We start from the raw sequence: 23,093 nt of genomic DNA on the forward strand, positions 1-23,093 counted from the left end.
GTTGACCAGGACCGAGGCAGTCCTGCCACCACTGCCTCGTTCAACACCCTGGTGAGCAATGGGGCCCATAGCTCGGGTCTGCTTAAGAATAAGTCAGGTGGAATACCATCCGGGCCAGGTGCCTTGTTCTTGCTTAACCCTGCTATTCCCATTTCAATTTCTTTCAGTGAAAAGTCCAGTTTAGCCGGCTGAAAGCTCCATGGTGCATCCCCCTGGGCTGGATGACTTGAGTGGTTATATAGATTCTGGAAATGGTGCTGCCATTGTTCCGGCAGGATGATGTTCATAATTTTTGGTGCCCCTTGATCCTGAAAACATGGGGAATTTATCACTTTCCAAAAGCTTGCAGAATCTTTCCTTTCAGCAGCGTCCCTTAGATCCTCCCAAGCTTGATTTTGGAGGCTTTGTTTTCGATTCTTCAGGGCTTTTTTGTATGCAGCTCTATTCTGTGCAACCATGCTCTTATCCCTCGGTTTTGCGTGTAGGCTGGTTTTCAGTTTTTTAAGTGCCTTAGTGCAAGTCATATCAAACCATCGCGGGTTTGAGGATGCTTTATTAGTCCCGGGGATCTTGAGGGAGTTATTTACATGGGACGCAATTTCTTCAAATGCCCTGATCAACGATACTCCATCCACGCTTGGGTCAAGGCATTTATTTATTGCTTCTGAGGCCTCTGCTATCAATTTTTTATAAAATCTCTCCCCGTCAATCTTAGCCCATTTGATTCTTCTTCCTTGGTCAACTGCTTTTTCTATGATGACATCTCTGTTTAAACCCGAGTTAAAATCAAAGCCTTCAATTGTGATTATGACCGGGTTATGATCGCTAAAGATGTTAGCTTCTATAATAATCTTACTAATATTTCTTTTGAGTATGGACGAGACTAGAACATAGTCAATGTAGGACTGACAACCTCTTCCTTTAAATGTTGGGGTTAATTCTCCATTTTCGCCCAGCATGACAAGATCTAAAGTTTGGGTCAGGTTGTACCTTTTTGTTAGTCTCTCCAGGTCCCCTCCCTCTTTTGAGTGGGTGAAGTGTGGGCCTTTCGTTATAGTGCATCTTGACCAGTCTTTACTGAAAGGTATTAGTTTGTCACAGAGATGGCAATTAAAATCTCCTGTGAGAATTAAACTTGGGGGGTTTGGTGTCTTATTTAAAAAGTTCAGATTTCTTAAACAGGCATCCAACTCGTTTACAGCTGTTCCCTTTTCCAGCGTACTAGGGGCATTATACCAATTGACTAAGAAAAAGGTTAATCTTGAAGAATCAAACCTTAAAACTTGGAGATTATGTGAGGCCCATTTGATGTTCGACCAGGTGCCTTTGATATCTAGATTGACATATATAACGAGCCCCCCACTGGCTCTTCCCGAGGCTACCTTTTTAGCTGGGACAGAGAAGCTTTTAAAGCCTTCCAGGCTATAGTCGTTTAATTCGGTAGCCCATGTTTCTTGCAGGCATATGATTTGAAATTTATTTATATAGCTAAGCCATTCCTGGGATTCAAATTTGGCCGCTAATCCTGCAATGTTCCAAGAAACAATTTGTAAATTTACATGAGTCTTTCCCATTAAGGTTCCCATTTGATCACTTACTGGGGGCACTACCTGTTTTCCCGCTTTAGATAAAGTTGCAGGGCTGAGTTGTAAACTTATGTGCGGCCACTTAATGCTGCCTCCTTTACTTGGCGCGGATTCTAATCTATTTCCCACCCCCTTTGTCATTCCCATTTTGGTTGGGCTTGCCTCCATCTGACTTGCGTGATTAGGGCGATGTTTTTCCCGTCCCTGTCAATCAACCTCTTCAAGAGCGCTAAATCTGTTCCAATGTGCATGCTGCGTTAAAGAAGAGTTATAATTTGGGGTCATATAATGTGGCCTTTGCCACTGGGGGGGTCCATATTGGAAGTCCATGTGAGGCATTCTGTTTATCGGTGGTCTGTTACTCTGCCTGGGTCTTTGGGGTACCAGAGGATAAAAATAAGATAAGTGTACCGGATGAATTTGTGAGTAGGTGGGGCTAGGGGGGGCATTACAGATAAAATTTACTGCTGACATGTCTCTAAAGTTTATCGTAATTATGTCCCCTGCTATGGTTTTTGTACCCTTACCTATCCACTCCCCCCTTCGTACAGATAGAATCTCCCCATGGATATTTGGGGGCAGTGGTCTATGTATTTGAAGCCACTGTGCACATTTATTTTTTAGTTCTGCTTGTGTTTCCCTTTTGCCTTCCCTTAAAGGAGGAACTCCTGTTAAAACTACTACGAATGGTAAGGCTTCAGGCGGGAGATTAATTGTCCTGAAGTGAGTTGCAGTTTTGATTTCTTTGGTGGTTGTTGTAGAGGGTGTGGGGTTAGTTTTTGAGCTAATTTTGGAGGTTTGAACGTTGTTTCTTTCCACTGTTTGGGGAGGTCCCGAAGGTGATTTGTTAATTTCAGTGTTTGGTTTCTTGTTAGTTTTGCCTGTATTTGGTGTGGTGGTGACCTTATGTGTATCTTTGATACTTTTTTGTATGTCCCTGGAGGAGCTTTTTACTACCGTGTCGGGTGTTAGGTTGGCCTTGTCTTCGGATGGTCTTTTAAGTATGCCCTCGTTTTGTTTTGATAGGGCGCCTTCTTGTGCTGCTTGGCATTTAAGGCCTACCCCCTTGTTGTTTACCAATGATGTTAATCTATCGATTTTCGCCATGAGGGGTTTTATTAGCACAGAGATGGAATGTTCAAGGTCCGTTTTAAGGTCTGCCACCATGTTAGTGATCCAACAGGGTATTCCCGAAGTAGGTGGGTTTATAGGAGTTACCAGGTTATGATTTATGGTTTTGGTTAGTCCTTTTTTCCCCTTACATTTGAGGTCTTCCTTCGGCGAGAGTTTATCAGTGGTATTTGATTTCTTTTGAAAATTATTTGTTTGTGAACCCGTTCTCTCTCTACTCGTTTCAGCAGACACCTGGGCACATGGGAGATCAGCGAAAGGGGAGGGGGTAAGGGCCAAGCTGATATCAGGGTCCTCTGCAAGGTCTAGAGAAGCATCCGTTAGGTTTATAAGAGCTTCCTGTGTTTCCTGGGGAATAGTCACGGGTGGTAAGGACAGTCTTCTCTCTGTGTTTGCGATGGCGTTAGATACCGCCCCAATAGTTTGTTTGAGCATTATGTCAATAGCAGTTAATGTTGGTAATGGTGGGGGCTGGTCTGCTTTGGGTTTAGAGCTTGATCTTAGCGTGGGCATCTTGGCCTTCTTAACAGTCTTCCTCATAGTTGGCTGGTAGAGGGTGCGGGGGCGGTGGGTGGCTTTAACTAAGGTAGAAGATAGAACAGTCCCAGTTAAATACCTGATTTGCACGATGGCTTTGATTGTGGTGTTTGAGGTGTTGTGGAGTAGGCCCAGCCCAGCCTCGTTTGGCCTTGGAGGGCCGTAGAGGGCCCGCCCTTTGCCCGGGCTTCGCTCCGGGCGTCCCGCGAGACGGGGCTGCTCTCAGATTTAAGCGCCGCCTGGCGCTTCGCTGGGAGGCGGAACACCGCAAGGGCCTCTGGACCTTGAAGTCTGCCCCTCGCCCGTCTCCTCTCGGCGGCCCCTGCTCCGGTGACAGGAGAGCAGTCGGGCGGCGGGAGACAGGCGGACGGGTCCGCTGATGGATTTCCTGGGAGCTCGGGTGCAGGGCGGTAAAATGCTGGCAGAGCTGGATGCTGGATGCTGCAAACACGTAGCAGTCACGTTTGATGTGGATTCCCCCTCTCAATGGGGCTGCTCTCAGGTTTAAGCGCCGCCTGGCGCTTCGCTGGGAGGCGGAACACCACAAGGGCCTCTGGACCTTGAAGTCCGCCCCTCGCCCGTCTCCTCTCGGCGGCCCCTGCTCCGGTGACAGGAGAGCAGTCGGGCGGCGGGAGACAGGCGGACGGGTCCGCTGATGGATTTCCTGGGAGCTCGGGTGCAGGGCGGTAAAATGCTGGCAGAGCTGGATGCTGGATGCTGCAAACACGTAGCAGTCGCGTTTGATGTGGATTCCCCCACAAATCAATACATACCTGTGTAGACTCTAGGTGTTAGTTCACAAAATTCCATTCCATGGCTGCAATGGGACTTAACAACCAGGATCAATGTGCAGAATGATGAGATATGACTCATAGGGACTGCAGGGAAAATCACCCAAACAACATCCAGAAAATTGCCCACAACAGCAATACCAATGCACTGGTACAGATGCACAAACACAAACAGGCAAGCTCACACTGCACATCTCACACAACATGTGTTTTTGTGTGTCTCAGTATCCCCAGGCACCTACACAACACATGAGGGGGGCTGAATCACAATGACACAGATGTGGACACAGTGCCATATAAAAGTAACCCACGAATTGGGCACCCCTTAGTGGGCAATCAGGCATTGTAATATGAAAGGGAACCCAACAGACACATATGACACAAGCTGGAAAGAACAGCAACTAAAACAGCAAGATACAGACACACAACAGCACTACCCCCAGGGACCATAAATTGGGGTGACACAAGCCTGCATGAAATGTCCACTGTGATGCCAAAGGTAAATGTTGTTCAAACTGAGAAACTCAATGTGTGTCCTGTGCCACAAATGTACATCACACCTACACAAACAAACATCACTCAGCATGGCCCGTCAACCAGGGACAAAAGGGAGGTAGGGGACCAGCCATGCAAACATTCACATCTGTCCAGCCTCAATACCACAGACCCTGAGCCGCACCAATGTGCATCAGTGAAGCCCACATGGACTGGTAACATTGCACAGGCACCCATGATAAACACAGTAATGTGGCAGGATCTAAGGTGCACAGACTCATCATACAAGGACAGTCTACAACCACGGTGAATGACAGACATACTGCACAGTATGCAGTACATGCCCATGACATCAAATCTCAAGTAAACTTTGGAATCCCTTCCACAGTCCCAGGACAATGCAGAAGCCAAGGGGAACCACAAGGCACACATGCTGAAACCTGCCAACATTGTACCTCTGATTCTGATGAGTGGGAGCAGTCACACACACATACACATGTCTCAATCACTGAAAGGTACCACCTATGGACAACTATATGATATTGCGCACAAACAAGTGCCCTGGGGAGCCCTGACTGTGTACCATCTGCATCTGACCACATCATCGCCACTCAGAACTGACAAATCCTAATGATGACACACACATGAACAGTAGTGTGTCATGCACCAACATATCTGTAAGCCTCGGACAAAGATGTGTGATGCACACAGGACAACTCAGCAAGCATCACCAATGCAAACATATCAAGGGAACACAGCCTGAGTAGAAAAAGGGATGTGAACACACACAGATATGCCCACACATCACACACCATGGGTCCAGGCAATCTCACGGAACAACATACTAACTTGAGGGCACTCATCTCCTTTGGAAGCACAGCTGTGCCAAACACAGTCCCAGCAGGTCACAGTCATGTCAGCACAACACTTGTTCAGTCAACCATCATTTACTACCCAATCTAGGCACTAGTTCACATCAGGCTGGGTACAGTAATGTCCCTTAAGTCATCTGCACATACTCATTACATACGTCTAGCAAGTTGCACAGAGGACACAGTTGACTCCTACACCAATGATTCCCACACCTGCATGTCCAGTGGAGAAGGGCCCACAACCGGGGAAATAGGCAAATTGAACAATGTGAAGCACATCCTATGTGCATGGGTGCAAGCCACAGATGTGACCATGCAAATGAAATGTAAGTATGGGCGTAAAATCCGTTCATCTCGCGGAATTTGCAAATTTTTGGCAAATTCGCGTTCCGCGAATCGCGTGAATTTGTCAAAAAATTCGCAATTCGCAAGCTGGTGGATTTTTTTGCTTGGTCGCGCTTCAAAAATACAATATCGCGCTTGCGGCGTTGACTTACCGTGATTCCGAGTTCGCCGAGTTGTTTTTCCTCCCGGTTTGCGTGCGCTGCACCGTTTTGGATCTAGCTGCGTGATCGTGCGAGACTTTTCGACCGCGAGGACGTCATAGCGGCCCGCCATCTTCCACTGCGAGAGTTTGAGAACGCGACTATGTCATAAGGGCCCGCGATCACGCATCGCGGGAGTAAACAATTGTGAACACGTAGATGCGACGCGCAGCTGACTTCCGGCGGGAGATTAGAACAGCTCACTTTCCCGAACTTGCAAAAATTGCAATTCTGCACAAGAAATCTACAGCAGGCAGCATAAACCTTCTAAAAATGATGATTTGGGTCAGAATAACCCCTCAGATTGACATTTGGCTGCACTTTTTTGTGCAAGGAGTCCATTTTTGGGGGTGTGGGAGGAAGGAAGTGCCCCAGAGTCTCCAATTTCCTGTTCCTGTCCAGCAGGCTCCTCCCAGTGCTTTGTCCATGTCCTGGTCACTTATCATTTGGATCTGGTACTGGAAGGATTACTCTTTTTGGCTGCTGCTGGATATTTGTATTTGAGGACTTTTTGTTTGGATCTCTTTTGGATTACTTTTGGATTTGAGATTTTACAAGTAAGTTGGTGTTGTTTGTTTGGGGCATTGCAGTTGCTACAACTACACTTTTTAAACTTTTTCACAACTTTAAAACATATATATTGTGGATAGGCACAGTATCCAGTAGGCCCAGGGTTAGTCATGGGTGCATGATACAACCGTTTCTGTGAGCTTTGTTGAACTTAAACATCATTTATGTCATGGAATTGAATAACTCACTGTTATATGTGGATTTTTTTTTTAATTTTGGGGTGCGTGTAAAGCCACACTAGCCAGTAGGCCCAGGGGTAGTCACTCAGTGGTGCATGGACCAAGTCTTTCTGTGGTGGTGTCTTGAATTTAAACATCATTTAGGCCACGGATGGCATTGGACTGTGGTGAATATTGTGTGTTTTTCGATTTTTTGGGGTGTTGTTGGGGCCTGGCCATGTGGGTGGGGGCCATTTTGAGGCCTGGTACAGGCAGGGCCTGGCCATGTGGCCAAGGGGCCATTTTGAAGCCAGGCAGTGTGCTTTGTGCCATAGGCCTGCACCCAGTCTGCCTTGCTTTCACCCATTATATGCCCAGGGGTAGTCAGTGGTGCATGGCCCAAGTCTTTCTGTGGTGGTGTCTTGAATTTAAACATCATTTAGGGCATGGATGGCATTGGATTGTGGTGATTTTTGTGTGTTTTTTGATTTTTTGGGGTGTTCTTGGGGCCTGGCCATGTGGGTGGGGGCCATTTTGAGGTCTGGTACAAGCAGGGCCTGGCCATGTGGTTGGTGGTCAAGGGGTCATTTTGAAGCCAGGCAGTGTGCTTTGTGCCATAGGCCTGCACCCATTCTGCCTTGCTTTCACCCATTATATGCCCAGGGGTAGTCAGTGGTGCATGGACCAAGTCTTTCTGTGGTAGTGTCTTGAATTTAAACATCATTTAGGCCATGGATGGCATTTGATTGTGGTGATTTTTTGTGTATGTTTCGATTTTTTAGGGTGTTGTTGGTGCCTGGCCATGTGGGTGGGGGCCATTTTGAGGCCTGGTACAGGCAGGGCCTGGCCATGTGGGTGGGGGTCAAGGGGCCATTTTGAAGCCAGGCAGTATGCTTTGTGCCATAGGCCTGCATCCAGTCTGCCTTGCTTTCACCCATTATATTGGGTCTTTCCGTTTTTGGGTGTGTTGTTAAAATAAATGTCTAGTTGCAAATATTATTTGAAGCACGAAATATGCAACATTTATTTAACTGATGTTCCTCTGGCTTCCTTTGCTTTTAGGTGCACAAGAGAACCACAAAACAGTCATCGTTCATCATCAGTGCCAGGAAGAAGACCTGTTGCGGTGTGTGCAGCACGTCACGTGACGTCGCGTGTGGCCACAGACAACTCTGCAACTCGTGCAACTACGGCCTGCTGTTCTGACATCTGAAGAAGATGGGCCCAAAGACAGGTGGCCGTAGCTCCTCTACCAAGAAAGTTGCCAGTGCCACTGCCAGTAAGAAGGAGCAGAAGAAGCAAGTGGTGCCACTGACCAAGGAGACTGGTGTGCCCACAGACACTTTTTTGGGGGAAAAAAACTACGCCTGCAGCTGCGGTGTCCGCAGGGGACCAAGCTGGGAGCAGCACCTCAGCTTCATTGGTCTCAGTGCCACCACGCCAAGTTAGACCCAAGGCCATGAGTGCCGCAGAGGCAGCCACTTTAATTTCTCAATCACCATCGACCAGTGATGTTGGCGTTGACTCATCGCAAGAAATTAGCATCCAATCAACGCAGGGTGTAACTCATCTGACGAGTGTTCAACTGCAGCCGCAACGACAACCACAGGTGCAACAAGGAGATGTGCAAGGAGAGGTGCAAGGAGAGGTGCAAGGAGAGGCGCAAGGAGAGGTGCAAGGAGAGGCGCAAGGAGAGGCGCAAGGAGAGGCGCAAGGAATGGTGCAAGAAGAAGCACAAGTAGAGGCGCATGGAGAGGCACAACTGCCCACAATGCTTGTTCCTCAGAAGTAGGGGCACATCAGGAAATCGAGATTGAAGCGGAGGTATCATCCGAGCAAGCCACTCCTCCTGATGAACCATTGTCTTCCAGATCCCCAGCAAGAAAAGGTCAAGGAGGGCTAGTACAAGTTCTTCAAGCCCCCTTACTTCTGATGATCTAGATCAACATTGGTACCCACCATCTGAGAGGGAGGTACGCTATGAGCCCACGAAGGTACCTAAGCCTAAAAGGAAGGTTCCCGCAAGGCTTCCACTTATGGGTGATGACGACAAACAAGAAGTAGAAGTGGTGTATTCTGCTGCTGATGAACAGTCTGACGATGACGATGACCAATCATCACAGTTGTCACTCCAGCCCCAGCGGGCAAGCAGCAGACAGACATTTTTACCCTATCCCGAATTGCTGCTGAGCGGGATGTGGGCGGTGTGGCACTGGTACCACCACCAACACAGGTAGCCACTATACCAACACGACCTACAGCTGCCATATTTTCTCTTTAGAAGGGCCGGCAGGGACCTCCATCCAGCTTGACCTCCATTACCTCAAGTAGTGGTGCTGTAACTGTAAGTGCACAACAGGGTCAAATTTGGCCACGCCCATCCTCCACTTCATCTGGCATTGAAACTGAAAGTAGCACCTCCACCGCCAGAAATCTCAACTCCCCAGTTTGGGACTTCTTTAGTGTTAGCAAAAAGGCGGAAAACCTATTCATTTGTTCGATTTGTAAAGCTGTAGTTAGTCAGGGTAAGCTTGGTACCAACTATGGTACCGGAGGCCAGAGAGGTCATCTCCAAAAACACCACACTATCCCTTGGGAGGCGCACCTAAGTAAGATCCGGGATGCCAAAAGTACAAGAAATCCAAATGTATCCATTGACATTGCATCTGTTGATGACGAGGGGCTGATCGTGCAGGGGGGAGGTGAAGAAGAGACAGACATTTTTTCTGGTACACACAGTACCCCTCGCAGCAGCACTGCAGTGATAGCGCCCACACACTCTACCCCAGCAACATCTATGAGGCACACTAAGAGTCTGGGAGAGACACCAATGCGAAAAAGTACATCAATGAGCCTAACTGGGTTGAAGAAGTCTGGATCATCATCATCACGTAAAATGGTCCAGACCACCATTAAAAGCATGTTTTGGTCGGAGGCGCCATTTGAACGCAACCACCCAATGGCATGTCTTTATAATGCAATGCTGGCTAAAATGTTAGCGCTTGACCTTCTCCCTTTTTCTTTCGTGGAAGGGGTGGGTTTTCTACAATTTGTGGCAACAGTCTGCCCTAAATGAATGGTTCCTAGCCGGTCCTATTTCGCCAGAGTTGTGGTTCCAGCACTATATCAAGAAAGATGTGCTGGGGGTGATTGGGGCAGCTTTGCAGAAGAGTGCTGTTCACACTATCCACCTGACAACAGCCATGTGGACCAGTTGCCAAGCCCTTGATTACATGTGCATCACTGCACACTGGGTCTCTTTCGCAGCGGTTAGAGACAAGTTATATGCAGGTGTTGACAGTGACACAGTTTTTCAAGCTAGTCGGAAACATGCAACAGTAGCCATGTTTGCCATGGAGAAATCTCATACTGCAGTAAACATTTTGAAGGAGTTTAACAGTAAGGTCTTTGAATGGCTGCATCCAAGAAAGCGCATGATTGGTTATGTTTCCACGGATAATGGCAGTAATATAGTTAGGGCCATGAATGATGGTGGCTATTTCAGAGTGCTGTGTTTGGCGCACAGTATTAATATTGTTGTTCAAGATTTCTTGAAAAAAGAAGACAAAGTCAGCAAGTCACTGACCACCTGCCGAAGAATCTGCATACATTTCAGCCATTCTTTTAAGGCCCGGAAGCAGCAGAGGACTCATCCAGGATGTGGTAACACGTTGGAACTCAACCTTCTACATGCTTGAGCGTCTGTCTGAGCAGTGCTTGGTAATCAATGAGTATGTCTTTGCACTGGGTTCTACTATGGAAGACATGAGGCTAGAGTTTGAGGAATGGGACCTAGTTAAAAGCCTGACAGACATGCTTCGTCCTTTTGAGGTCTTCACGCGTGAAGTCAGCAGGGAGGACTGTACTTTGGGCAAAGCTATCCCATTGTTGTGCATGCTAGAGCACCAACTGAAGGCGGTGTCTTCAATGTTCAAAGGTGATACTGACAAGCAAGACGCATATCAGTTGGCTGTGAGCTTATTAACCCGCCTAGTTGACAATGAAAGGCTTAAAAAATACATACAGAACAACATTACATTTATGCCACTATTCTGGATCCACGGTATAAAAAGGCAGTGGTCAGCAAAGCATTCATTCCTTTTAATGAAGCAGATGTTTCAAAGTACAAACATTGGCTAGCCCTGTCAGCCACTCGGTTCAAAAAAGAGCGACAGGAAATTGAAGGAACCACCACAAGCAGCAGGCCATCCGGAGTCAAGGTCCACTTTTGTGGCCGAAGGCAGTCACTTTCCCTCACAGCCGTTACCGACACCAGCAAACGTATCATCATCCTCACCTGCACCAGGCCCAGCCATAATATTGTCGGAAGCGGATTGGCTAACTCATCAAGGGTTTGCTCGTTCCAGCGTTGATGCAAAGGCCACAGATGGTACGCAAAGTGGAGCACCCTTGGAGAACCTTGAGTGGATGGTGCAGGCCTATCTGGATGACCCAACAGAGGTCTTCTTTAATCAGAACCCATTGCTGTATTGGTATGGGAAAAGGGGTCAATGGCCACTGATCACCAACCTGGCTCTAAAATATTTGTCTTGCCCACTCGCAAGCGTGTCTTCTGAACGTGTTTTCAGTGCTGCTGGTACCATTGTAACTTCAAAAAGGACCCGCCTCTCGCCCAAAAATGTTGAGAGGTTAACAATGATCAAGATGAATCAGCACTTCATACCACCAGATTACAAAATACTTGAATCCACGCAGGAAGAAGAGGACACCGACTTAGGTGACGGAAGTTCTTCTCTGTTAGATGGCCTACTCCCATCTCAATTCACAGAGTTTGAGGACGAGCTCTACTTCCCTGACACTTAGGCCTGAAACTGACTTCCTTTTTTTTTTGTCCTGACTCCTTATTCACTTTTACTCCTGTGTGTCTTTCTTTGTTTTGCAACTTTTACCACAACAAAACTCTAATCACAACAAATCCATCAGCAGCACTGTCTGCGTCTTATTTCCTTATTGAAGGTGCCGCTGTCTGCAATCCTGAATTTCACAAGTTCACAACTCAGTCATGCTCCTCTATACTCCTCCTCCAGACTCCCCCTATCCATTTCCCTCAAGGCAGATGGCTGGATTACGCAGAATGGAGAAACTGTTGCTTCGTAGACGAGTCCCCTCAAAAGAAGTGGGACTGGAATTACTGACTATATGCTGATTGCTGACAGTTACTTCTGAAATTGACATGAGAGGCTGCCCTGTGGGCCTCCACTTTAAGAACAAGATGCGGCCCAAAAGTGGAACAGGTAATGAATAATGAGATGGCATGCAGTGGACAGCACTGGCTGTCTGGCTCTGATAAAAGCAATTGCTGTTTGTTTGTTGTACATGAAATGAATCATCATATTTCTGTTATTATTTAATCTTTTACACACTAAATGTAACTCAAGTCTTTTTTTACCTTGTTTAATTCAAATTCTACTTCTACTGCAGGGGCCACTATGTTGCATTTTTTAATATGCAAAATGTCATTGGACTCACTGTGTGTGTAGACTGCGACAGCATGAACAACATTGAGTTTGCCAATCTACCATGATGATGATGAGTCTTGATGATCAAAGTTACATTATACCTTTTTGCTTTACAGTCACTCACTGGGATGGATGGATCATCATCGTCGGTTTACGGAAGAACTATGGCCATTTCGTGAGAGGCAAGGAGGTAAACCAGTCAACAACAACTATAGCAGAACTACATGTCTGTCTAATCGTGGTATGGAGTGGTCGAGCCAGTGTAGTGTTGTTATGACAGAGTCCAGAATTTGAATTTAAATTTAAAGTATTTGTAGAGCGCGCGTATACCATACGGTTTCATGGCGCTGTGGGGTCAATTCAATTTCAAGTTACGAGCTCAGAAATAACTTAGGTTGAAAAGGCTTGTTGAAATAGAAAAGTTTTCAGCTTCCCTCGGAACTCCGTGTAGGATACCGAGGAGCGAATAGGAAGAGGTAGAGAGTTCCAAAAGGACGGGGCGAGAACAGCAAACTTACATCCTCCCGTCCTCTTCTTCCTAAAGCGAGGGACAACCAGAAGAGAGAGGGTGGAAGAATGCAAGTGTCTGCTAGGAATGTACGGGTGGATATGGGATTTAATAAAAGCCGGAGCTGTCCCAGCAAGAGCCTGAAAGGTAAGGCAACCAAGTTTAAACAATGCACGCTCTTTAATGGGGAGCCAATGAAGGTAGGAGAGGACAGGGGTGATGTGCTGAGATCTGGGTAAGCTAAAAACCAAGCGGGCAGCTTGGTTCTGCACCAGCTGGAGTCGGCGCAGGGCATAGATGGGAATGCCATTAAATAATGCATTGCCATAGTCTAAGCGTGAGAGCACCATCGCCATAAGAATAAGTTTGAGGGCTGGGAGTGTGAAAAAACGTGAAATTTTGCGAATGGTGCGCAAAATAAAGAAACAAGCTGAAACCACCGTGCTCACATGTGAATAAAGAGTGAGGTGCTGATTCAAAGTGATTCCCAGGGTTTTAACAGAGGAAGAAGGGAGAGGAGCAGAACCGAGTAAGGGGGGCCAAAAAACAGAGGACCAAGGGTTGAGTTTGCCACCAGTCAGGACCAGCTCGGTCTTGTCAGGGTTGAGTTTCAAATGATTAGAGTTCATCCAATCCCTGATGAATACCATCACTGACTGGAAGTTGGAAATAGAGGAACAAGAATTGGATAAATTAAAAATAAACTGGAGGTCATCAGCATAATTAAACACTGTGACCTCCATCTGTTGTAACGCAAAAATAAGTGGGAAAATATACAAGTTGAAAAGAAGAGGGGAAAGAGAAGAGCCCTGGGGAACACTACATTTTACCTTGTAGGCTGATGAGGAGAAGTCCGCCAGATGGACGGCCTGGGCGCGATCGTTAAGAAACAACCTAACCCAAGTCAGGGCGGAACCCCCGATACCTGCCGCCTCGACACGGGAAAGAAGGATGGTATGATCAACCGTGTCGAAGGCGGCAGAGAGATCGAGGAGAATCAACGCCTGTGGGAGGTTGGAATCTAGCCCCTCCCTGAGTGTGTCCATAACGGATACCACCACCTTCTCGGTGGAATGAAGGGGGCGGAAACCAGCTTGAGAGGGGGCACGGAACCCACTGGCCTCAACAAAGGTACTCAAGATTTTAGTGATGTGCCGCTCAAGAACCTTAGCCAAATAAGGGAGAAGAGAGATGGGACGGTAGTTGGATAATACTGTGGGGTCTGCTCCTGGCTTTTTTAGGATTGGAACAATCGTTGCTGATTTATGTAAAGTGGGGACAGTTCCGCTTCTGAGGGATTCATTAAGAAAGGTCAAGGGAGGGAGAGGACAAGACTGGAAGATTTGACTCCTAATGTGGGCAAGGCAGACATCCGCAGGGGTTCCGGATTTAATGCTGGGAAGGATGGAAAGAAAAGTCTCTTCGGAAAGCAGCGCTAATTGATCTAGGTGACAGATGTTATGTAGCGGGGTGATATCAATAAATGCCGGGGAGGGAGGTGGAATATTGGACTTGATAACTGCAATCTTATTAATGAAAAAATCATTAAGAGAGTCGCACAGAGGTTGGGAGGGAACAGGTTTAGCAGTGGTTCTGTCCGAAGTAGCCAGTTCGAACACAGTTGCGAAAATTTCCCTCGGTTGGTTCTCCGCCAGGAGAATCTTGCCAGAGAAATAGGAGGTCTTAGCCTTAAGGATAGCTTTCTTATACTCCGCCTGCATGGCGTTGTATGAAAGTTTGAAAGTTGCACTATAAGTGCGTCTCCAAGTACGCTCCGCCTGGCGGGCCGCCAGCTTTTTCTCCTTAAGTTCCGGGCCGAACCACTTGTTTGCGTCATGAGATCGCTTCACTTTGATACGCCTGAGGGGGGCCACCAGATCACATGCTGATGACAGCCACCTATTTATAGCCACAGCCTGAGATGGAGTAGATAAGCTGTCAATGGTAGGGCTTGAGGTTAAAAGAGAGGCACATAGAGATGGAATGTCCACTTTACCCCAGTTGCGTGCCCAGGTGTTCTTGGGAAAAGACGGCTTCTTCACTAAGCCCAGACAGCAGTTCATGTAAAATTGCGGCTATGTGGCTTGCTGCCTACAATTAGATATGCTTTGTCTGTCTGTGTCAAAGAGGTATGCTACATCAGGTTGCTTCACTCAGTGGTGCCTGACTTGATCGTCTGCATGGCCCTGGCCTGCTGTGTGCTAATTACTATCCTTGAAAAGGAGACTCAGAGTAAGCACTTTAGAAATGATGCTTGTATGTAATACTGTCACCTCTGAAACTGAAAGTGTTATTTTTGCACTACACACTGTACCTTATACTTTTTTTCTCCGTGGTGTTTTAATATCACTTCCTGTTTTTCCATCAACAATTACAGGCCGGCTTTTACCCTGTGCGATGGGAAAAACGATTAACTCAGGCTTACCATTAGCGATCCGCAATTTCGCATTCGCCAGGCAGGCAGTGGACAGTGTGTCTGGTCACCAAGATTGATCGACGGAGCGTCAGATGGAATGGAGGAGTATCGCGAAGAAGAGGAATGGCTGGATGCATGCAACTTCCCAAATTGAACAGGACAACTACAACATACAGTTACAGTATCCTCTTCACTTCTTCTTATCTTTTAAATAATGTTATTGTTGTGAACTTCCATGAGTGCGTTTGTTTGCTCTCTGCTTCAAATTCATCCCTCCAGCTATTTGATAAGTTTCTTTGCTATTTGTAAAACTAATTGAATGTACTAATAAGTGTTTATTCTCTCTGAGGGCAGATAGGCAAGTGAAATTGCGTTATTACAGCAGCCCTGTACTGTCTAATTGTTTAGTACTACATAGTAAGTTGTAGTAAGTACTTCTTTTCAGTAACGAAACCATCCATTTAGCAAACAACTTCATGCATGCACTTCCTTTATGTCCCTTAAAATATTTATGGATATCTTCATATCCAAAGATTTGTTTTTCTTCATTTGTTGTTTGTCCATGCTGTGTTTTTTTCCACTCTTCACAAAACTTTCCCAAAAAAAACCCATTCCCATCCAATTTTCAAACCCTAACCCTCTTCCCCCGGGCTGTGTGGTTTTCATTGAGGTGTGACTAAATGACAACAATAATTCCACACACTTTCTGGGGAGGATAAGGTCAAAGCAACAGAAAATCAATTTCCGAGGCTGGTGAAGGAATCCGAGGATAGATTCTTAATTCCTTCTTCTGTTTGAGTTGAAACACACCCATGAGGAACTATTTGCAAATCAAATCAGAATTTCATGTACGCCATCAAGTGGATTTATCATCAACAACATCCTCCTCCTACACGTGAAGAATCTAATGGTTATGCTGCTGTGTCCTTCACCTTTAGTAATATTTCTTGTAGTAGCCATACTCCTCGCAAATACTACTTATATTTAGAATAATTTAGCATTGCTTAGGCTACAATTTATGGCACTGTTCTTGTGTACTGTACTATCTATCGTACTGTTCTAATGCTACGCTCAGGCCACTCACTATTTCATTTCCTGTTTTTCCTATGCTGCTACTGCCAGTGTGTACCCCTACTACTACCACCACAATGATGACACACATTTCATTCGTCCAGGATTCTATAGCCAACCTTAATTGCCATTTGCCATGCAGCCAGCCCTGTGGCTAGCCCTATTTCTCTAACACGAATCACAGGTGAGATAAGCATTTTGGGGGAGGAAGAGTAATGGAGTAGGAGGAGAGGAGAGACTGACTGTAGTACTAGTAAAGTAGTAGGACAATTGAATTCACTAACTCTGTCAGTGGCACTTTTGTAGAAATGTGGGCGATTAGACAATTTGAATCAACCAGCCAGTTTAGGTTCAGGAAAACAAACGTACAGTTAACCCCCCCGCCTCCCCCACAAAACAATAAAAAACGTGTATGCTATGTTTAAGTAGAAATAAATAATTATTGGAGCCCTAACAAAAATAAACTATCCCACAAGAAGACCCGACCCACCCCCCCTCCCTAACCCCAACCAATGTCCATGAAATCAAAGTCCCCAAAGTCCAAAAACCCCAACGTCCAGTTTCCACCCCCCAAAAGTCTTTAAAAAAGGGACAGTCTCTCCTCTACTTCCGCTGGCGGTGTCCTGTGGCCAGTTGGTCCCGATCTCTGCGGAGGTCCTTGAGCAGGGTTTTCAGCCTCCCAACCTCCTGCTCACGGTTGGACACTCTGAGGGTTAAGCGGAGTAGACGAGCCTTGCACCTACTGTGGTGGGCAGCTGATTTTTTTGCTGCTTGGCGGTGGCGAGTGGCTGCGGGACCACGGCTCCGTACCACTGAAGGCTTGTGCTGACTGGATGACCCAGGGTGGGCGAAGGAGGATGCAGCTGTCATGGATGTTGATGTCGACAGCATGTCCTCCTCCTCCTGGGCCACCAGCCACCGATATTCGGCGACAATAGCCTTCAGCTTCCGTTGCTGGGCCCGTCTAGCCAACTCCTTCCTAGTTAGTTTGGGAGGAGCATCTATATGAAGAAAGAAAAACATACTGTAACCAATGATCTTTAAGATTAACACAAAATGATTCAGCAGAAAGTTGTGTCACAGTAGCACTAGCAACTTGCAAGCACAGTGCATAACATTTGTGGCCTGTATCTATCTAACCTCCCACTTCGTCATCCTCTGCTCTAACATTAGTGGGAGTTTCAGGAATTCTACTAGCACTATATGGACTCACTACATTAGACTCAGACAGTACCCCAGTCTTCTTCTTCTTCTCTCTTGTTTAGCGAAATTGGTACGTAAACTTGTGGAAGCCGGCATATTGCCAGCGTAGTCAACTTACACACAAGAAAAACAGACGCAAGCCATGATGACACAGACTTGCATTACTGTCCCAGTCCAGTACATGCAGGTGGTGAAGCTCTTACTTTTCTATTACGGGTGGCACTGGCCATACTCTGTTAAAAGGGCTACTGCTTAATTAGTTTAACTTTCACCCTGCACTGCCGCTGACTACTACAAAAGAAAAATGAAGAAGATAAATAATATGATCATATAACCCTTCACAGGATATTGGCTTACATATGGGATGACTCTAGGTGCTTTGTTTTTTATTGAGTGAACACCATTACGCCACACATGAATGACAGAGTTGTAATACAATTATTAACAGAGGTAGTGTGGTCCCCGTAATCGCCGGATATATGCTGTGCTTGCAAACTACTGTTACTAGTCATGGTAGTATTCTGAAAAATGACAACTTCTTTTCCTAATCCTCGGCTTTGCTACTCTGGCACGGACGTGCGGTGTTACATGCTCTTCAAAGTAACACTTCATCCAGTGACCATCTCCTCTGTCGACATACACCTATGCTATCTATGAGGAAGATAGTACCATGATCCAAGCATCCATCCATTCAAAGTAAATGTCATTCATTCTTCTTAATGTCACTCTCAACTAGACAAACCTTACTTTTTCCCATGGAAATATGACCTTTTTATTTTATTTTGGAAACTGCCAGCCATGCATCCGTGCTTGACTTGAATTTGAATTTTAACCAAAGGATATATTGCGCGCACATACAGTTTCTGTTTCACCCACCCAGGCAGTCCTCTTTCCTTTCTCCTTCCACCCATCCTTGCGTCAGCCTTCAACCGGCCATGCATCATATTCCCAGCCACCTCGGGCAGCATTCAAAAACATGTATCATTCTTTGCCAGTCAATATTACTTTTAACTCCTCGTCCTTCCTTACACCCTTCTTTCCCTTTTCATTCATCCCATCCATCAAGTTCATCTCTGATATGACTTGGCTTCTCGATAAAATTTTCACAGCTGAGTTGAAGTCAAATTTAAAGGAGGCCATTGATTACTCGTCAACTCCCGCCGCTAATGCAATTGCTAATGACAAGTCAAGGGTGAATGTCTTCTACCTGGTTGACAAAAACTTAGTTCTAAATTTTTAAGTCTTCTTAACAGTAAAGTGTACTTGTACTGTACAACATATACACCGCTGCAGAGAGCCCACTCTGCAGTCTGCAATCTTAATAAGTAAGGAATATAATAGCTTACCACTGCCCGCCACTACCGTGGCCTCCCCCACAGCAGTTCCTGTTGGCTGTTGCACCGCATCCTCCCCTGGAGTGCCTACCTCCGCGCTGGCCCCGGCACTGGTGTTTGGCTGTGCCAATGGTGTTACGTCTAGAAAATACATTTAATATTTTTAGATGCCCTATACACTACTCCCTATTTTGTCTAGGAATAACACATTTTTACTAGTACCACATAAAGAACTGTAATAACTTGTGACTCTAGTCTAAACTAAAAATGTCCCTTTCTTCAAGGAAGGGTGTTTTTTATTTATGCTTATCCATAACATGTGATGCTACACTTTTTTTGTGAGTTATGGAGGGTTTACAAACCCACCTAGGCGCGCACTGTGCACTTGGTGTGTGTACACCTTAACCAGCTTCAAAGAAATTTCCTTTAAATGCTTAAACCAGGAAACACTTGTCTGTTTTAATACATAATACTTATCATTTACTGTGCATTTCTTTACACAATGCTGATTATTTCATCATATCAACATATACAATAACATTTTAATGCACTTTAGATCATACATATACATCATTTGTATTCCTTCATTCTTTGTTAGAACATTGCAGTTTTCTTATTCAGCCCTATGCATTTTGGTACACAATGGTACCTTCATCAGGGGCCAGTCTCTGAAAATATGAACAATAGGGAGATGTGAGTGTATCGGTATTAGAAGAAAGCCCATGGGTGTGATCTAATAGATGTATCGAGTCCTACCTGTGTAATCAGACTGATGTACTCGCAATCTGTTGTGTCTTTAATATAAGAACTCCATCCCTGCACAAATGTTTGCAGAAAATAATCCAAATAACGTCCGAGGGGTTCGAAAATCGACCCACACCCCGAGACAATTGGTCTGAATGGAGGGTTAGTTAAGTGTTTATGAACCTTTGGGATCATATATAGCTTGGGGCATCTCGGATGTGAAGTCGTCAAAAAAGCTTGTGTGTTATTGTCAATCCAACCTTGGTCAAAAGCAGTTTGTAATAGATCCTTCAGCATTTGTTGAAGTTTTACTGTGGGATCGTTGTCCAGTAGCAAATAGGTGTTAATGTCTGTTACATGATCGTTAACTTTCCTCTCATAGAAATGAGTGTCCATAATTACCATGGCACCACCTTTGTCTGCTGGCTGAATTGTAAGATCTTGATCATTTGCGATGTTCTGATTTATATGCAGTTCAGCCTTCTTAAGATTGTGTTGCTTTACTTTCTTGAAATCCAGGGTTTGTATGTCTTTTTTAACCATAATTTCAAAAGTGTCCAACATCTTGTGAGATACTGGTGGTACATATGTGCTCTTTGGTTTGAAATGTTGTGCGTAAGCTGCAGTAGTCTGATTTGAAGGTTCAACCACATTTGTGAAGAAATGTCGCAATCTAAGATGGTGGAGGTGGTGGTGGTGGAAGAGCAAGTGGTAAGGGGAGGACCTGAGCATTTTGGGGGTGATGTACATGTGGGTGGGGGAACCTGGGGCAGGGTGTGGTGGGGGAACCTGTGGAGTGGTGGCCTGGGGGATGGAGACTGTGCAGAGGAGCTGCGGGCGGGGGTGGGTTCTTGCTCTTCTGGGTACAGGGGGACTTGCGGGTAGGGCCCTCAGTCTGCCTGCACCTGGGGGAGGGTATCCAGGTGTGAGGGGCACTCCCCTCTGTGTGTAGGGACTTCCTCTTCCCCCTGTACCCTCGATCTGCTGGATCGGTGGGGAAGAGGCCAAGGTCACATAGGAAGAGCTTCAAGGGAGATGGGGTTGCAGGTGAGGCAAGGGAAGGGCTCTTGGAGGGAGAGGGATCAGAGGACTGTGGAGTAGTTGTGGATGCCTGTGTGTATGTTTGCAAACCATCCCCTGTGAGTGTGGTATCAGTCCCCTGAGGTTGCTTGCGGGCACGTTTGGACATTGGCTTGGGTGTTTGTGTGCTGCTCGTGTCTGTGTGTTTGGGTGACTGTGCTGGTGTGTGTGTGCTTGGGACAGGTAGGGTGCTAGGAATTGTGGATGTGGCAGAGGCAGGAGGGGTGAGGAACTGTTGGAGCAGGGACACTGCTGCCGTCAGGGAGGAGGCCATGGATTGATTGGTCCTCTGTAGAGCAGACATTCCCAATGACATGCCCTCCATGAACAACACCAGTTGTGTCAACAGACGGGAGTGTGCATGGAGGACACTCAGCATTGATGTCTACCCTACATGGATCTGTTGAAGCAAGTCCACAGGCTACACACTCAGGGCAGCAGGGGACACAGGGGCAAGGGGTGCGGCACCTGGCATGAAGGAGACATGGTCCTGAACAAGGGAGCCGCCACGGACCTCTGGGATGGGTGCCGATGGGAGGGTGGTGGTGGTAGCAACCTCACTAGCTGGGGTTTGGTAGCTGCTGATAAACACCCCCACAAGAGAGTCATCCTCTAAGCTGCTGTGGTCCTCAGCTGAGGTGGATGGTGCTGAGGACTCCTTGGTGTGGCTCCCCTCGCCCTCCATGCCACTAGAACCCTCCGGCTCCTTGTTTGCTGTCCCAGTCTGGCTCTGCGGCTCCTCCTGTCTGTGGCGCTGTCCCCTTCGATGGCCGTGGATGTATCTGGATAGAATTAGGAAAACAAGACCCACATTAGTCACCTGCACTGACTGCACACAACACAATGAGCACAGCACATCACAGGGCAAGCCCTGGCATCGTCAGCTGAACATTGCTCAAAGTGCTCACATTGTTTTTATTAAGCCAATTTCCAGTCTGACCATCAGCCATGGCACCCATGTACCTCCTGGACATGCACCCATATGTCTGTTGCATGTTGGATGCTAATACCCCAATGCGCACACATGCACCACCTACACAGTTGTTGGACATGCAAGTGTACATATTGAAGTTTGTTATTATACACACACATCACATCTCATGCCACTCACTCAGTACAGGTGTCAAGATGAAGGGATGGCCAGGGTCTCAGTTCCCATGCTTGTGATGCATAACAGCAGCACACATGCCACTATGGGGTGCATGGAGCACATTTGACTCCAATGCAGGATCCCTCCTAGCAAGTTCAATGCCATGGCAAAGGCATGCATGGAAAGTCAGTCATCACTGTCCCATGTCACAGGGGCAGGGCATACAGACAACAACAGTCTGCACTGTGTCACAATCATAGGTCATGGGCAAAGCAACCTCTGCAGCTGACAAGTGCACTTGTCCATCCCCTGCAAAAAACATATTCCGGATTATCATGACCCCACATCACACAAATCAGACATACGAGTGACTGCATACACAACTCCCTGAACATGAGCACCTCACAGTCTGCTGCGAATCGAACACAGCTGCCTGAAATGTATAGTTGCATACAGCATTTTGCACAGTCAAGTGATCACATACCTATATGTCACACAGGTATCGTCTCCTATAGTCACATCTCAGATGTGACCCTAAAACGTATGGACACCCCAGTTGTCCAAAAAAGGAAGCCACACACAATGACACAGAGGCAGACACCTGAGGACACATTTCACTAAGCACAATCTGTAGGTCGATACACTGGAGTGTGAGTCCAGAGTGTTTCACTTCTCTTGCGAGGGCATGACTGCCCAGGTCAACGTGAAACAGTGTATATCCCTGGACAGTAGGCAGGTGGCTGAGCAAGTATGACACACTTGATATACATACTCCTCAGGGCACTAAATGGACTCACCTGCTGCATGGGTATGTTTTAAATACCCCAGGCATATGTGGCTAGTCAGACCAGCAAATGGAACACTTATCAAAGGCACACACAGATATCATGTCAGAGATCAGGCATTGTGCAAACAATTGACCCAGCCACGAAGCACACATCAGAGTCCCAGTAACATGTGCTATCCAGAACATTAAGCGTAGCTGTCTTCAGGGACACAGTGCCCAAGTGAAACAAGTCACAGTTTGTAGGGGCTACACCTGTGGATCAGATGAGGAGGGTGCATTACACAATTGAAGGACATGAGTCCAGGACTACAAGACCAACGGAATGTGGAAGTACAACCATGCCAAAAGACAGCAAATGGCATGTCAGACATAGTTCACAGATTAGGCATAGACCTACCACTTCCTTGCTGCTATCTGGCCTTCAGTTGCCCATCCAGGCCTGGGAAGACCACTGCCAGAATCCTGAGCATGTGGGGGTCAGGGTCCGGTGTCAGCCCCTCCTGCGAGGAGACAACAGCTTCAGCTGGACCCTTGCGATCCTCTGGGTCCAGCCCGAAGGTCCTGCCACCTCTTCTTGCAGTTGTAGAACCGGCACTTGTAGACCCCCACTGCTCTAACTGTCCGGGTGATGGTCAGCCAGATCTCCTGCTTCTGGTGGGCATCAACCTTTGAGGATGACAAAGTGAAAAGGCCAT

The sequence above is a fragment of the Lissotriton helveticus genome, chromosome 1_1 (assembly GCF_964261635.1).
Source record: "Lissotriton helveticus chromosome 1_1, aLisHel1.1, whole genome shotgun sequence".
Taxonomy (NCBI): domain Eukaryota; kingdom Metazoa; phylum Chordata; class Amphibia; order Caudata; family Salamandridae; genus Lissotriton; species Lissotriton helveticus.